The sequence below is a fragment of the Pan paniscus genome, chromosome 17 (genome assembly GCF_029289425.2).
Source record: "Pan paniscus chromosome 17, NHGRI_mPanPan1-v2.0_pri, whole genome shotgun sequence".
NCBI lineage: Eukaryota > Metazoa > Chordata > Mammalia > Primates > Hominidae > Pan > Pan paniscus.
In genome coordinates, this window is record NC_073266.2 from 23,412,372 (window position 1) to 23,429,716 (window position 17,345).

At 43.9% G+C, this 17,345-nt stretch overlaps 1 pseudogene; it reads left to right on the top strand.

Moving 5' to 3' along the window:
• Nucleotides 1–13,579: 13,579 nt before the first annotated feature.
• Nucleotides 13,580–16,557, top strand: LOC129394977 (sorting nexin-19-like; annotated as a pseudogene).
• Nucleotides 16,558–17,345: the final 788 nt, after the last annotated feature.

The following is a 17,345-nucleotide window of genomic DNA, read 5'->3' on the forward strand; positions in this document are numbered from 1 at the left end:
AAAAGTAAAAAGATCTCAAATAGCCAACCTAACAGTACACCTCAAGTAATGAGAAAAACAAAAATATCAAATGTTAAAATTAGTAGAAAGAATATCAGAAAGATTAGAACAGAAATTTTACAAATAGAAACAAAAAATATAAAATACAAAAAAATACAAAGAGCCAATGGAACAAAGAGCTGGGGGGGGGGGGTTGAAAAAAAAATCAAAATTGACAAGCTTTAACTAGACTAAGGGAAAGAGAAAGAAAGCCAAAATAAAATCATAGATAAGGCTAGGCATGGTGGCTCACACCTGGCATCCTAGCACTTTGGGAGGCCGAGGCTGTTTGGATCACTCGAGGTCAGGAGTTTGAAACGAGCCTGGCCAACATGGTGAACTCTCTCTACTAAAAACACAAAAAATTACCTGGGTGTAGTGGGAGGTACCTGTAATCCAGCTACTGCGGAGGCTGAGGGGAGAGAATGGCTTGAACCCGGGAGGTGGAGGTTGCAGTGAGTCAAGATCATGCCACTGCACTCCAACCCGGATGACAGAGGGAGACTCTCTATGACATGCTTGAACTTTATGACTTGTCCTATCTTTCCCTATTTCCTAAATAATTAGTCATTCTACTTTAGGACAAGAATTTGCCATACCAGCTCCTCTCTCATGTAACATTTCTTCATAACATTTCTAACCATAAACACATCTTCATATCCACAATTTTCTTTGTATCTCTCCTCCCTACTAATTTCTTATGCCCACCCAAATCAAACAAGATCAGGTAGCAAGGCAAAACAATAGAGCCTTAGATTTTGAGAGGGACCTGTCTGCCTACAGTTCTTAGGATTCCATGAGGAAAAGAGAGGTTTCTCCTAAAAGGGGGTCTGTGGCACCTTCTGTTTTTCCCATGGATTCTCAGGCTGTCAGAAATTATCTCAGGTCCTCTCATGTGGGCGTCGAGAGTGGCAACAAGACAGACTAGGAAAGTAATTCAGACAACTAAGAAGAAAAAGAAAAACTTAGTACTACTTTCATTGTAAAGACAGATAAACTGAGGCACCATGAAGTTTAAAATTTTATGTTCACATAGTGTTAGACTCCACAGCTCTCTCTTTTAACCATCCTGTAATTCTGCTAACTCTATGTCCGTCACTAATTCACTTGTATGGTAGCTCGTGGGCCCCTTAGAGCTTGGAACCTGGGTTTCATTTCCTGCTCTACAGCTATATAATTTAACAATTTTCCTCTGGATTTGTTGGATTCTAATGCTATATATCCCAAATTTTATTAATATTACTGAATATTAACGGAGGCTGTGATATCTTTAGTCTGTAGAAATATTAAACAACCTACGAAGGACTATATGAGGTTAAATAGTATTAATATTTCTATATGCCTTAAAACATTGAGGCAATATATTGAGAAACACACCTAAGAAACAGCAACCAATCCATTCTGGACCAAAATTTAGACACTATCTCTTCAATATAAGCTATCTAGTGGCATTTTTACATATCCTTACACATATCAACAGTATTTTACATGCTCATAACCTTAAAAATAAAAAGTGTCAAAATTATAGACCTTACGCATTTCTGTGGGCTTGAAAAATGATGCAATATAGATTGTTTCTTTAAAGTAGTCAATAAAATGCATAAACTTCTAGAGTACTCACTAAAAAAAAGATTTCATACCAAAGGTAATAATACCAGAAATAAAAAAGGGCTCAACACTGCAGGTTCTTGAAGGCAAAAGTTAATAAAGACTTTGTTTTGGTTGTGAATCTTGGCCTTAAAACATTATACACATGATCCTCCCTTCCTTTTCCTGTTGCAAAGATGTGATGAACCAGATTTGCTCATGCAGATGACAATACTCTTGAAAATGGTGGCAGAGAAATAAAATGAAAGGAATACAGTTCACTTAATGATCTCATAAATTGGAACTAATTACCCCCCTGACTCTTGCATAGCTCCAGACTATGTGAGAGAGATGAAATGGCTGTTTGCTAGCAATATTTTATTTGATGCTTCATTTTTGATTCCTTGAATAACTACTTACAACACATTAACAGGATCATGAAAAGCATAGCTATTCAAGTAACCAAATAATTATGCAATCAATGTTTTTCCTCATCTCTAAAGCATAGTAATGGACTGATTATTTTAAGAATACAACTCGGTGACAAGTAGTTTATGTTTAACTCAGTTTTGGTTTGTTGTTTGTTAAGGCCATTGCTTAGGATAATGAAAACAAGAGGAGGAGAAACAAGAATATAAACAAGAAACAGAAGCAGCAGCATAAGAAAATGAAGAGGAACAAGAAGATGATGATTAGAAGAAGAAAAAACAGACTGAAAGAAAGGAAGAAGAACAGGTGTGGGAATTAGAAAGCCTATTATGATACCTTATTTCCCCTCCTGATTTATGAAATTTGAAAAAATTTCAAGACTTTTCACAACAAAACCAAGCTAAAAGATACACCAATAGTCACCCCCTAAATTTTGTTAAGAATAAGACAATGTTGCCACTCACACCTGGCCCAGGCACCAGCAGGAGGAGGGCACCTCCAGATTCTGCAAGAGAAGGAGGAGGACTCCTCCTTGCCCTGGGTGGGCCTCCACTACTGCCACCTCGGCCCATGGTACAGCACCCGCAGCTGCCTCCCCACTTCAGGCCAGGCTGGGCCCGGTGGGCTCCACAGCATTCCCACTCCCACTTCTCGGATCCCAGACTTGCTGCTGCTGCCACCACTAACACCAACACCAACATGACCACTGCTGCTGTTGCCCTCAATGCATGGGCCCACCCTACAAGCCTCCTACCACCTGGCCCCCGCAGACACTCTCCTACCACTCCACCACTCCGGTCAAGCTGCAGTCTCTGTCTCTGCCACCAACTGCAGCGAGGGGAGCCACAGAACCATGCCATCTGCAGGCTCCAGCCTCCAGCATGCAACAGATGACTCCTCCAGCTCCTGGCTCAAAGCATCTGGGTGGTAAAAGCCAGATGTGCCTAGAACAGGATGGAAGGAGAGGTAGTGTTAGAGGCTCACCTTGTCATGCTGGTCACTGGGTGGCAGGGGCTGGTTTTGGCAAAGGCACAACTGGGACCTGGGGTGGGTGTGACTGCCTTTGCTGAAACTGGCCTCTGGCTAGGTCCAGCTGGCCAGGAACTGCTGGGCCCACCCTGGCTGCACTCCTTGGTGAGCAGGAGAAGCAGAAACTCAGACCCAGCCAGCTCTCTCCAACCAAGTGCCAGTTCCTGTTTCTGATGCCTCCACCCACAGGGCCCTGTTCCCCCGTGATGCCCGCTACTCCGTGCCCAGGAGTCTCAGATTGTCTCTGCAACACAGTGAGAGGGTGCAGGCCCAGGAACCATGGCGGGTGTGGGGGCCTTACCGTGCTCGGTATTCCCAAGGAAACACTGTGCACCTGCCATGCTCCAGCACGAGCAAACAGAGGTTGCCCTCTAGAATCTAGAGTCTGGGAAGAGGAGGACGGCCCCTTCCTTGGAGGCCACAGCTATCGCTGCCACCTCCGTAGCCCATTGCCAGAAGCAGCAGTGCAGTGCAAACCCCAATAGTGCCCCCCCACTGGCATGCCACAGGGCATGTAAACCTGATAGCGCCCCCAAACTGTCCCACTGCCTCCAGCAGTGCAGCCAGGGATAGTGCCCCCAACCAGCCCTTGCTGGGGGTAGTGACAGCCCAGATAGTGCCCCCAACCTGCCCCCCTGTCATGACAGTGCAGGAGCTGATAGCACCCCTAACCCTCCCCCCAGCTGGCGGTCAGCCCCCTGTAGCACACACAACCACCCTCACCACCAGGCAGTATAGCCCCCACCAACTCCGCCAACCCACGCCCCTGATACCCTTACCGGCAATGTGACCTTGATAGTGCTCCTATCCAGGGTAGTGCATCCCTGGATAGCTCACCTACCCTGCCACCTTTCTACCATGCTGGCCAAGCTGCAACCTCCGTCACCTCCACCAACCACCGTGAGGCGAGCCTAGATGCCACAGGCTCAAGCCTCCAGCTCGGGGTATGTGGCTCCCACTTCCTGTTCTCTAAGCTGAGCTCCAAGCTTCGATTCTGATTGGATGAGAGCAAGTCTTAGGACAACCAATCACAGCATGAAAATAAAGTCCAATCAGAATAGGCCTAGAAGTTTTCTCTCATCCAATCAGAATATGTAGTCCAGGAACCTCATTTGCATAACCTCACATATAAAGGATGCAGAAGGGGAGTCAGGCCATTCCAGACTCGTGTGTGGCTGCTTGCGCAGCTGCTCCGTGCCAGGCTTGGAGGACCAGGAGAAGGGGTAGTCACTTGCCACAGCTGGAGGCTGGAGCATGTGGCACCACAGCTCGCCTCGCTGTGGCGGGTGCTGGCAACAGAGACGGCAGCTCGGCTGGACTGGTAGGAGGGGGTAAATAGTTTTTGGGTAGATGGAGGGATAAAGAGGGTGGTTAGCGGCAAAGGGAAAAGAGGATGGCAAGCAGGAGAAGGCATTGCAAAAAGACGGTGGGGAAAAGATGGTTGAAAAAAAGTTTTTGGGTAGCTGGGGGGTAAAAAAGGGTGGCATGTAGAAGGAGGAAAGAGAGGGTGGTGAGGGGGGGAAAACAGGGACAAATAGGAAGGAGAGAAGGTTTACAAAAAGACGGTGGGGAGAAACACGGTGAAGAGAACAGAAAGACATTGGGGAAAGAAAAGATGTGTAAAAAGAGGTGGTGAGTAGGAGGAAGGAGAAGGTTTTGCAAAAAGACGGTGGGAAGAAAAGACAGTGGGGAGAGAAAACTGTGGGAGAAGTTTTTGGGTAGATGGAGGAGAGAAAGGGTGGCAAGCGGGAGAGTGGAAGGACGATTGGGAAAATGACGATGGAAAAATAGTTTTGGGGTAAATGGAGGGCGACAGGAAGGTGGCATGTAAGAGGAGGGGCAGGAATGGGGAAAAGAGGGTGGTGAGCAGAAGGCTTTGCGAAGAGATGGTGAGGGGGGAAAGACAGTGAGGAAGAAAGTTTTTGGGTAGATGGAGGGGGTAAAGAGGGTGGTGAGCAGGAGGGACAAAAGAGGGTGGCAAGTAGAGGGAGACAAGGTTTTGCCAAAAGACCGTAAGGAAAAGACAGTGGGGAGAGAAAAGTTTTTCGGTACGGGGAGGGGGAAAAGAGGGTGGCAAGCAGGAGAGGGGAAGAGAGGGTGGCAAGCGGGAGAACAAAAAAGAGGATGGCGAGTGGGAGGGAGACAAGGTTTTGTGAAAAAGATGGGTAGAAAAGACAGATGATGGGGAAAGAAAAGATAGACGGTGGGTAAAATGTGGGTAGATGCAGCGGGAAAAGAGGGTGGCAATTGGGAGGATAAAAGAGGGTGGCGAGAGGGAGGAGGGAAAGAGTTGGGAAAAAGACGGTGGGGAAAATAGTTTTGGGGTAGATGGAGGGCAAAAGGAGGATGGTAAGGATAGAGGAAAGAAGAGGGCGTTTTTGGGTAGATGGAGGTTGGAAAAGCGGGTGGCGAGCAGCAGGAATGGGGAGAAGGCTTTGGGAAAATATGAGGGAAAAGTTTTTGGGTAGATGGAGGAACAAAAGAGGAATGAGAGCAGAAGGGAGAAAAAGAGGGTATCCAGTGAGGGGGGAAAAGTTTTTGGGTAGATGGAAGGCGAAAAGGGTGGTGAGCAGGAGAGTAGAGAAGGCTTTGCGAAATGACAGTGGGGAAAAATAGTGGGAAAAATGTTTTGGGGTAGATGAAGAAAAAGGGTGTCGAGAGGGAGGGGGCCAAAGGTGGTTGAGAAAAGAAGGTGGGGGACAAAGTTTTTGGGTAGAACTTTTTCTGAGTTTTAAATCAAATTATTTGTATTTTTGCTTTGAGTAGTTTTAGTTTTTTATATATTTTTTGTTGTATTAACCCCTTGCCTGATGCATAGTTTGCAAATACTTTCTTCGGTTCTCTGGATTGTTTTTTCATTCTATTGATTGCTTTCGCTACTTTGCAGAAGCGTTTAAGTTTAATGCAACTGCATTTTGTCTATTTTTGCTTTTTATTGCTTGTGTTTTTGATGTGTATTTGAAAATCCCTTGTAACCAATTTCACGAGGCATTTTCCTATGTTTTCTTCTCTAGTAGTTTAATAGTTTCATGTCCTACATTTAAATCTTTATTTTCAGTAGATGATAAGATAACAGCCTACATGTATTGTGGGTGTTGGGTTTTCCTAGCACAGTTTATTGAAGAGATTGTCCTTCCCGAATGTGTGTTTTTGGTGCCTTTGTTAAAAGAGTTGACTGTAAAAGCTTGAATTTATTTTTGAGTTCTCTATTCTGTTTGATTTGTCTATGTCTGTCAGTCATTGGTCTGTGTATCTCTGTCTCTCTCTCGCTCTGTCTGTCCCCTACCTATTTTTTTTCTTTTGCCACTACCATGCTGTTTTGGTTACTAGGTTTGTGGTATATTTTGAAATCAGGTAGTGTGATGCCGCCAGCTTTTTTCTTTTTATTCAAGATTCTTTTGTCTATCTGAGGTATTTTGCATTTCCATGTGAATTTTAGGATTTTTTTTTTTTTTTTTTTTTTTTGAAACGGAGTCTCGTTCTGTCACCCAGGCTGGAGTGCATTGGCGCGATCTAGGCTCACTGAAGGCACTGCTTCCTGAGTTCAGGCAATTCCCCTGCCTCAGCCTCCTGAGTAGCTGAGATTACAGGCATGCGCCACCACGCCCGGCTAATTTTTGTGTGTGTAGTAGAAACGGGGTTACACCATGTTGTTCAGGCTGGTCTCAAATTCCTGACCACGTGATCCAGGCACTTTGGCCTCCCAAAGTGCTGGGATTACAAGCGTGAGCCACCATGCTCGGCCGTTTGTTTTTTTTTTTCCTATATCTATGAAGAATCTCTTTCCTAATTTAACATGGATTCCATTTATTCTGTAGATCACATAGGGTGATACAGATATTTCAACGATATTCTTCTAGTGCTTGGACATGGGATATCTTTACATTTACTTGTGTCTGCTTTAATATCTTTCGTCTATGTTTTATAATTTTAATTGTGGGATCTTTTGCCTTTTTGTTAAGCTTATCTCTAGGTATCTTTTTTGGGGGGCATTGGGTAACTACTGCAATAAAATAGCTTTCTTGATTTCTTTCTTAGGTGTTTCACTATTGGTACATGGGTGTGCTACTCATTTTTATATATTGATATTGTATCTTGCAATTTTATGAAATGTGTTGATTATTTCTAGTAGGTTTTTTTGTGGAATCTTTAGGGTTCTGCATATGTGTATGATTATGTCACCTGCAAACAGAGACAATTTGACTCCCTTTATTTCCATTTTGGATGCCTTTTATTGCATTCTCCTATCTAATTCCTGTAGCTAGGACTTCTAGTACTGTGATGAATGAAAGTGGTAAAAGCAGCCACACTTGTTCCAGATCTTAGAAGAAGAACTTTTAACTTTTCCCCATTGATTATGATGTTAGCTGTGGATTTCTCATATATGAACTTTATTGTGCTGAGATTAGTTCTACTGTTGAGGCCCTCTCATGCATTTATCTGTTCATCAGTTGCATTTTTCAGCTTTGAGGTTTCTGTCATCTTCTTAAATTACTTCTATCTCTTTGTTAAATTTCTTTGATAAGTTTCTGAATTACTTCTCTATATTTGAATTTCATTGAGTATCCTCAAAACAGCCATTTTTACTCCCCTGTTTGGAGAGTCTTACATCTTTTTTTTTTTTTAATTTTTTTATTTTTTTATTTTATTATACTTTAAGTTTTAGGGTACATGTGCACATTGTGCAGGTTAGTTACATATGTATACATGTGCCATGCTGGTGCGCTGCACCCACTAACTCGTGAGATGGAGTCTTATTCCATCACCCAGCCTGGAGTACAGAGGCACAATCTTGGCTCACTGCAACCTCTGCCTCCCACGTTCAAGAAATTATCCTGTCTCAGCCTCCCAAATAACTGGGACTACAGGCACCTGCCACCACACCCAGCTAATTTTTGTATTTTTAGTAAAGACAGGGTTTCACCTTGTTGGTCAGGCTGGTTTCGAACTCCTGACCTCAGGTAATCCACCCACCTCAGTCTCCCAAAGTTCTGGGATTACAGGTGTGAGCCACCACACCCAGTCGAGTCTCACATCTTTAGCTCTGGTCACTGGTGACTTATTTATTGTTGTTATTTATTTCCTTGAATGTTCTTAACGCTTTTGAGCATATGTTCATGCCGGGGAGTTGAATAAGTGTGTATTTATTCCACTTTTTGCAGTCTGTTCTTGTGTGTGCTTGTCCTTCTTCAGTCTTCCAGAAGTTCCAAGAAATTCAAGACTGTTGAGTTCCCCAAGCCTGTGGTCTCTGCAGCTGTTACAGCAACAGAGGGCACCTTAAGCTCAGGTTCACCATGACTTGCAGACTGAGGTCCCTGGTGGCCGTGACACACTTGGAGAAGATAAGGGAGGGGTTCCCTGGGTTCCCAGACAAAGTTCTTCTTTCACGTCCATCTTCTTCCCCTTGCAAGGAATCTGGGCACCAAGCTTTGTGAATCTGGGCACTCTCATGTGATTTGGGCACTCTCATGGCCACTGCAGCTGGCGCAACACACCTGAAGCCCACAGCCTCCCAGACCAGAGCAGCACTGGGGTTTATCTGAGTCCTGTGGCCACTATATTGCCTGACTGCTGCTGACTTACTTAGGTTTCTAAGCCAGGTTAGTCTGCTGGTGATGAAGCTGGCCTGGGTTTGGGTCCATCCAGCCAGGGTGGCAGAATCCCTTCTCCCTGCAGGGGGGTCTGTAGGTGTCTGGGAGCTCCTGCCTGGGATCAGGGCCACAGTATTCTGCCTGACACTGTGTCCACTGTAGTAGGGCTGATACTGGGTTCTCCTCTTTCTCGCATAGGGAAGGAATTCTCTCTGCACTGCACTGCCTGGAGTTGGGATTGGGGTAACACAGGCAGCCCTCTGGCCGCTGCAGCTGATATCACATAGGAAGCCCACAGCCTCCCAGACCAGCACATCGTTGGTTGTTGGAGCTCACCCAAGGACCAAAGTGACTCTGGCCTGCCTGCCACTTAAATTTATTTGGGGCCTGAGGCCACTTGAATCAGCTGGTGGTGAAGCAAGACAGGACTCAGGTTTGTCCCACCAGGGTAGTGGATTCCCTTTTAGACCAGGTCATGTCTAAATGCTCTATCTATGGGCACTGGCCTGGAACCAAAGGCCATGGGGTTCTGCCCAGTGCTGTCCTTTACTATAGCAGAGCTGGCACTGGGCTCCAAGGCAAAGTCCCACGGACCCTTCCTTGTCCCTCCTGCAAGAGGTGGACACATTCTCTGCACTGCACTGCCTGGGTTTGAGGGAAGGGCAGTGCAGTCACTGCAAGACTGTCTTTTCACCCTCTTTAATGTGTTTTCTCTTGTTTTTAAGCTAAAACCAGGTTCTGTGATCTGTCACCTGCTTTCTTTAGCTCTTGTGAAGGTATTATCTTGCTTGGATTGTTGGACGGTGGTTCAATTTAATATTCCTGCAGAGACAGAGTCACTGAGATTCTATCCTCCATCTCGCTCCACCTCTTCTCATTTATTTAGTTCTTCTTCAGTTTATTTCAACCATGTTTTGGAGGTTTCAGAGTATTAGTTTTGAGCTGCTCTTGTTAATTTCTAAATTTATTACTTGTTTTGTTGCTATTATAAATGGGATTGTTTCTTTTATATCATTTTAAGGCAGTTCATTGACAGTATATAGAAATAAAATTAATTTTTAGTATTACATTTATATCTGGAAACCATGCCAAATTTATTATTTTGAATACTGTTTTACTGAATTTCTTAGAATTACATATATATGAGATCATGCCATCTGTAAATATAAATAATTTTATTTTTTTTTCAATCAGGATGTTTTCAATTTTCTATTCTTTACTAAATACACCTCGCTAGAATCCACAGTATAATGTTGAGTAGAATTTGCAAGAGTGGACATTCTTGTAACTAACCCTGCCAGGAAAGGATTCACCCTTTCATTGCAGAGTGTAATGATAGCTGTGGGTTTCATAGGTAACTACCACTAGTTTCAGGAAGTTATCTTACTGTCCATAACTGGAGTGTTTTCATGATGAAAATGTGTAATATTTTCTCAAATGCTTTCTGTCTATTGAGATGCTCATATATTTTGGTCTTTTATTCTGTTAATATGGTGTTTGCATTCACTGATTTTCAAATATTAAATCAATGGGGCATTCCTGGGGTCAATCACATCTGCACACAGTGCATAATCTATTTTATAAGTTGGTGGGTTCAGCTTGGCGTATTTTGTTGAAGATTTTTGATTTTATAAAACAATTAAAGGCACTGGTCTATATTGTTTTGTTATTCAGTTTTGGTGTCAGAGTAATCCTGTTTGTAAAATGAATTGGGAAGTGTTCTCTGCCCTTTTATTTTCTGCAAGGGTTGGTGAACAATTGATATTAATTTCTCCGAGTGTTTGATTCACCTGGGAAGCTAGCTGAGATGAGATTTTTATTGTAAGGTTTTAAAATTACAATCCAATGTTTTAACCTTCCATAGATCTACTTATATTTTTAATTTCTCCTTTAGACTGTTTTAGTTTCTGTCATTCTAGGACTTCATTCTGTCTAGGCTATCTTACTTTTTCGGCATAAGATTTTTCATTGCATTCTCTTTTAATCATATTTATTTTGTAATACTGCCAGTGATGTGTTCTCTTTTATTGCCGATTTTAATAATTTGAGTTTCTTCTCTTTTTTTCTTGCTTAGCCTAAGTAAACATTTGCCAATTTTTTTATCTTTCCAAACATTTCATTTTGGTTTATTGATTTTTTCTGTTTCGTATTCCTTATCTTTCTGTTATCCTAACTCTATTTTCCCCCCATCTTTATTTTTTTATTTTTTTTTGAGACGGAGTCTGGCTCTGTCACCAGGCTGGAGTGCAGTGGCATGATCTTGGCTCACTGCAACTTCCCACTCCCTGGTTCAAGTGATTCTCCTGCGTCAGTCTCCCTAGTAGCTGGTATTACAGGCACACACCACTAGGTCCAGATAATTTTTCTATTTTTAGTAGAGACAGGGTTTCTCTGTGTTGGCAAGGTTGGTCTCAAACTCCTGACCTCAAGCAATCCGCCCGCCTCGACCTCCCAAAGTGGTGGGATTACAGGCATGAGCCACCTTGCCTGGCCGGCTTAACTCTAAGGAAATATTTATCTTTAGGAACATTGTATTTGGTTAATTAAAATTTTAGATTCTGGAGCATCAACTGTTCTCTTACATGAAAATAAAAGCATGAATTGGGAAATAATGGGTTCCCCAATTTTTTTGTGGGGGGAACAAAACAACTATCCATGTACATACAGTTTTTGGTTCCCCAGATCATTGAGCCAACTTGGCCAAAATAAGTAATCCCTCATTCCTTATCTCAAGAAGGTGGTCTTGCCTTGCTTGGAGATGTTAAAATGAATTCACTGGATGTAGTCACTTTTAAGACTATTAGTTTACTTCATGTCCCATTTTCAAGCAGTTACTGTACCTGGAATAATAGAATCAAATTCTGTCATGCACAGGTAAATAAGTAAATTCTGTCATTTAATATCTAAATTATGTATATATATTTACATACCTATATTTTACTTGTAATTCGATGAAGATAAGGCTTTGTATGTATGCTCTGTGTAAAATATGCTGTCTATATTCTCATGATTACAAAGAATAGTTTGAGTAATGGAATGTATTTGAATTTTACATATGTCTTTCATTTACTAGCAGAAATAAAATCTTAGCACTTGATTTAGTAAATTCCTCCATTTAAAATAAGATGTTACTTTAGCAGAAACAAAATTTATCTTAATGGGATAATAATTCACTAGTTTACCTCTGATGAGCATCAGCTAATATTTAATCCATTGTGAAATTACACAGCATCAAAATAAAATATAATACAGTTAGTTAAAATAGAAAAATTATCTTATTGATTAATTTAGACACCAGAAGTTAGATTATAAAATCAAGGTATTTTTTGTGTTTGTTTTGTTTTTAGTATATTAGCATATACTACCAAACGTGAACCATAGTAAAAGCTGTTCAGTAACACTTACCATTCCATTTTCAAATAACCCGAGTTTATGTGTCAGGTTGAAAAGCTTTTAGATGAGTGGTTTATGTTACTGTATGTATCCAAATATTTGTATATCATGTAGACAGCCCAAGAACATATGCACGTATGTTAGCTATTGCATAGAATGGTAAAGAATACATTCTTAAAAGAAAGAAGAGAGTAAGATACATTCACTTAATGTTCCAAATAGGTCTCTAGTATCTCAAGTGTACTATTCACCCATTACTTTCAAACATTATATCAGGGCCAGGCACCATGGCTCATGCCTGTAATCTCAGCCCTTTGGGAAATTGACGTGGGTGGATCACTTGAGGCCAAGAGTTCCAGGCCAGCCTGGCCAACATGGCAAACACCTGTCTTGACTAAAAAAAAAAAAAAAAAAAACTAGGCACGGTGGCACCCCCCTGTAATACCAGTTACTTGGGATGTTGAGGCACCGGAATCATTTGAACCTGGGAGGCAGGGGTTGCAGTGAGCTGAGATCATATTACTGACTCCAGCCTGGGCAACAGAGCAAGACTCTGTCTCAAAAAAACAAAACCAAAAACATTATATCATGGTATGTGATTAGTCTGAATTCAAAACATCTTAACATAAACTAAAGGAAAATTATACAAAATTTTGCTTGTTTTATTGCATTCTCCTAATTCCTCTAGCATCTATTTAATTCTATTTGTTTTGAATTTACCAACAATTCAAATCTTGCTGAGAATATTTGCACTGTAAATATTTTTGTGATTATTGATTATATTCAAATGCGCTCTCATTTTCAAAGCAACGTGTATAAAATTATTATTAAAATTGTACATAGCTTGAAATAATGTAATTGTCATGGGATACATTTATATATCATAATTAAAAGCACATTACAACGCTTGTACCTGATCTTAATATTACTTAACCTTAGAAATATAGAATAAATGATAGGAATAATATGGGAGACAAAAGACTGTGTGAAAAGCCACATATTGTATATCTCTATTGTTTTTATTAAACTTTTTTTCCCACTGCACTTACAAGTAAATTTGTCATGGACCATGGTAATTTTTATTGTAATCTTACTGTAGGTACATTCTGTTAGCAGGTTAAATAAAATACATGATCAAAGTCCAAAATATATGCAAGGAAAATATAGAAAATTTAAGTTATAAAAAGCTACTGTTGGTCGCCAGTGGCCGGCAGGCTGGCAGCCCTAACACAGGCAGGGCTGCGAGTGCAGTCACCCAGGTCTGCAGGAGCAGCAGGCCGAGGCCAGCAGAGATGACCCCGATGAGCCCACTTCAGGTCGGGGCTGAGTGTGGGCACATGGTTCCCGGCAGCGTGTGACCCAGTCCTGGCCAGCCGCTGCCCTCTGCGGGCCCCAGGGCTGCAAAGAGGCCTTCTGCCTGGGGCAGTATCAAGGCTGCAGAGTTTTCCTCCAAAGCCACACCTCCACTGGAAGGGGCGAGTTCGAGGACTCTGTGGGTGGTAGCCATGGGCAAATGCAGAGCTGCTGCTGTCGCTTTGCAGTGCCTGTAGGACTTAGAGGGTCTGGAGCATCAGTTCCCTGAACAGCACCCAGATCACCCTGTATTGGGGACACAGTTCATTCCCCCCTTCCCTAACTCTGCAGTAAAATCTTGAGGCTGTCATCTGGGGAAGCCACCTTGTCCGTTCAGCCATGAAGACAGAAACAGTGCCATCGTTCCAGGAGACTCCAGCTGGATCCAGCTGTCACCTCAATAACCTGTTGAGTAGGCGGAAGGTGATGGCTGTGGGGGTCTTGCTTGCTGGCTCCTGGTCATACACCTTCTGGTCAGCATGTGGCTGCTGTGCCTTCTGTCTGCATTGCTAGTGGTGCTGGGAGGATGGCTGGGCTCCAGTGTCTCTGGAGTGGCTTCAAGTCCACTGCTCCTGGAAGGCTTCATCCCATTGGCCACCTGTCCTCTATGCCCTGAGGCAGAAAGACAGCTGGAACAGGAGATCAACTGCACCATCCAGATGTGATTATTTGAGATTTTATATTATTCTGAGAGCCAGGAGCCAGCCTTTGCAGAGGAAATGGAGGCAGCCATGAAAGAGTTGGTCCAGGAGCTTCAGAGGAGGATGAGCATGATGGACCATCATGCTCTTGCTCAGAGTGTTCTGACTCTCTGTCGTTTTTCACCTGCAGAGCTACATTCAGGCAAAGGAGGCCACTACAGGGAAGAATGGTCCAGTTGAGCCTTCCCACCTCTGGGAGGCTTACTACCGGGCTACTGCCCCACATCCTGCTGTGCACAGCCCCAATGCTGAAGCCACCTATACATGTGATATTGCGAATTTGTTGCTTCAAGGGCTGGTGCCCAAGTCCCACTTGGAGACTCATACTGGATGCCATGTAGTGGTTGAACTCATCATATGCAGTGTAGTCTTACCACTGATCAGCAGGCTGTCAGATCCTGACTGGATCCACCTTGTCCTCATGGGTATCTTTTCCAAGGCCAGAGATCCAACACCCTGCCCAGCCAGTGGCCCTGAACAGCCCTCAGTGCCCACGTCTCTGCCACTTATTGCTGAGGTACAGCAGCTTCCAGAAGGGAGAGCTCCTTCTCCAGTAGCAGCCCCAGGGTTCCTAAGTAAACAGTGAGCCAGAGATTCCTGCAGGCCCCTCCTCAGAGGTTGAAGGTGGCCAGGAAGCTGTAGAGGGAGATTTGGGTGGAATGTCTGAAAGAAGAAAAGTAGGAAACAACTCATCTCATTTCCTACAGCCAAATACTTGAGGCCCCCTGTTCTTATGTGGAGACTCAGAGCTGGAGTCTCCGCTGTCTGAAGTAGGCTAAGAAACCATCGTGCTCATGACTCCAGGCCACTTTCTGTCTGACAGGATTCAGGATGCCCTGTGTGCCCTAGAGGGTTCCCAGGCTCTGGAACCCAAAGGTGGTGAGGGATCTGAAGGAGTAGAGGCTGAGGGTCCAGGGACAGAAACAGAGACAGTCCTGCCTGTCTCCACACTGAACTTCTGCCCAGAGATCCAGATTGACATAGCAGACAAGGAGATAGAACAAGGAGAAGTTACCACCTCTGTTACAGCTTTGCTGGAGGGGCTGGAAAAGACCTGCTCCTCACGGCCCTCATGCTTAGAGAAGGATCTCACCAATGATGTGACCTCCCTTGATCCTAGTCTGCCACCAGTTCTGCTTTCCTCCTCTTCACCTGGTCTTCTCAGCTCAGCCACCTTCAGCTTTAAGCCCCTAAGCAGTCCAGATGGCCCAGTTGTCATCCAGAACCTTCATATCACTGGCACCATTACAGCCCGAGAGCACAGTGGCACCGGATTGCACCCTTGCACACGCTATACTGTGAAGTGTGAGACATCCCTTGATGGTGAAAACAGCAGCCTGCAGCAGCTGGCCTACCACACTGTGAATCACCGCTATTGGGAGTTCTTGAATCTGCAGGCCATCAGGAGAAGAAACCAGATCTATGAAAGTTCATTAAAAATGTGAAGTGTTCTAAAAAGCTCTTTCCAGATCTTCCATTTGGAAAACACAGACAGTGATAGAGTAGAAGCCCGAAAGAGCCTCCTGTAATAATTCCTGAAGCAATTGTGTGCCATTCCGGAGATCGCTAACAGTGAGGAGGTGCAGGAGTTTCTTGCTGTGAACACAGATGCTCACGTTTCCTTTGTCAAGAAACCATTTATGGTCTCTAGAATAGAGAAGATGGTGGTGAGTGCCATTGTGGACAACTTGAAGACAGCATTTCCTTGCTCTGAATCCCAGGGCCCCACAGAGGAGCTGAGTGAGGCCGAGACTGAAAGCAGGTCCCATACAGAAGGCAAGAAGGCTAGCAAGTCCAGGCTGAGGTTCTCATCCAGTAAAATTTCTCCAGCACTAAGTGTGACTGAAGCACAAGACAAGATTCTTTATTGTCTCCAGGAAGGCAATGTGGAGTCCAAGACCCTATCCATGTCTGGGATGGAATCTTTTATTGAAAAACAGACAAAGTTACTGGAGATGCAGCCAACAGAAGCCCCAGAAAAAGATCCTGAACAACTTCCCAAAGGACATGTGGACAGTTGCTTGTCAGATGCAGCTGTGCCAGCCCAAGATCCCAGCAACAGCAATTCAGGAACAGAGACAGAGTTAGCTGACACAGCCCTGAATCTGCTTCTCTTGCTACTAACAGAACAGTGGAAATGGCTGTGTACTGAAAACATGCAGAAGTTTCTTCGTCTTATCTTTGCTACCCTAGTTCAAAGGTGGCTAGAGGTGCAGGTAGCTAATTTAACAAGTCCACAGTGCTGGGTGCAGTACCTCTGGCTTCTTCAGGAGTCTATCTGGCCTGGTGGAGTTTTGCCTAAGTTTCCACGGCCTGTAAGGACCCAGGAGCAGAAACTGGCTGCTGAGAAACAGGCTTTGCAGAGCCTAATGGGAGTCTTCCCAGATCTCATAGTAGAAATTCTTGGGGTGAACAAATGCCAGCTGAGTGTTTAGTCTTGGAGTCACTACAACAACCACTCATCAACAGGCATATGATTTACTGCCTTGGGGACATTATCCTGGAATTCTTGGATCTCAGTGCCTCTGTTGAGGAGTCTGCTGCTACCACCTCTGCTTAAGATACCCCAGGCAGCCCTAAGAGGATGGGTGTCTCCTCATAGCTGGTTATTCCCGCATCCTTCCCAGGTCAGGGAAGTAGAGTTACTCAGCCACCCAGAGACCAGTGAGGAAGTCTGCATCCTCTGGAAGTAGGCTACAGCTCAGAAGGCCTAGGCTCCCAGTGGCTCAATTCTCTCCCACTTCTCCATTTGTAGCAGGTGACACAGGGTATGTGTCCCAGTTGCATGCACATTTATTTCCATGTCCCTTTTGTGGTGTTGGGATTGTTGTTGGTGAGTAGATTCTGTTTCCTTTGGGAAAAGAAGATGTGAGGTAGAGGAACAATCCCCTTTTGCTTCTCCTTTTGCCATCCTCCCTGAGATTGTCTGCCAGAACCCGGCCCTGTGCACAGATGTACTTAATCCACCAGCACACAAGCTCTGGATAGAACAGGAAAAAAGCTATGGCCAGATTTCCTTGGAGGAAAGAACAACCTTCTGAGCTCTCTCTTCCTACCCGGAAACTAAAAATTCATTCCGGGCCATTCTCAAAAACCAGACTCCTGGGTCTTACCTAGTTTCCCAACAGTTCCAGAAGAAGAAGGAGGGAAGAAAATTTTTCAAGGGACTTGTTGCTCATGTGTTGCTATTTCCCAACACATCAGCCTTATGGAAGATGTCATC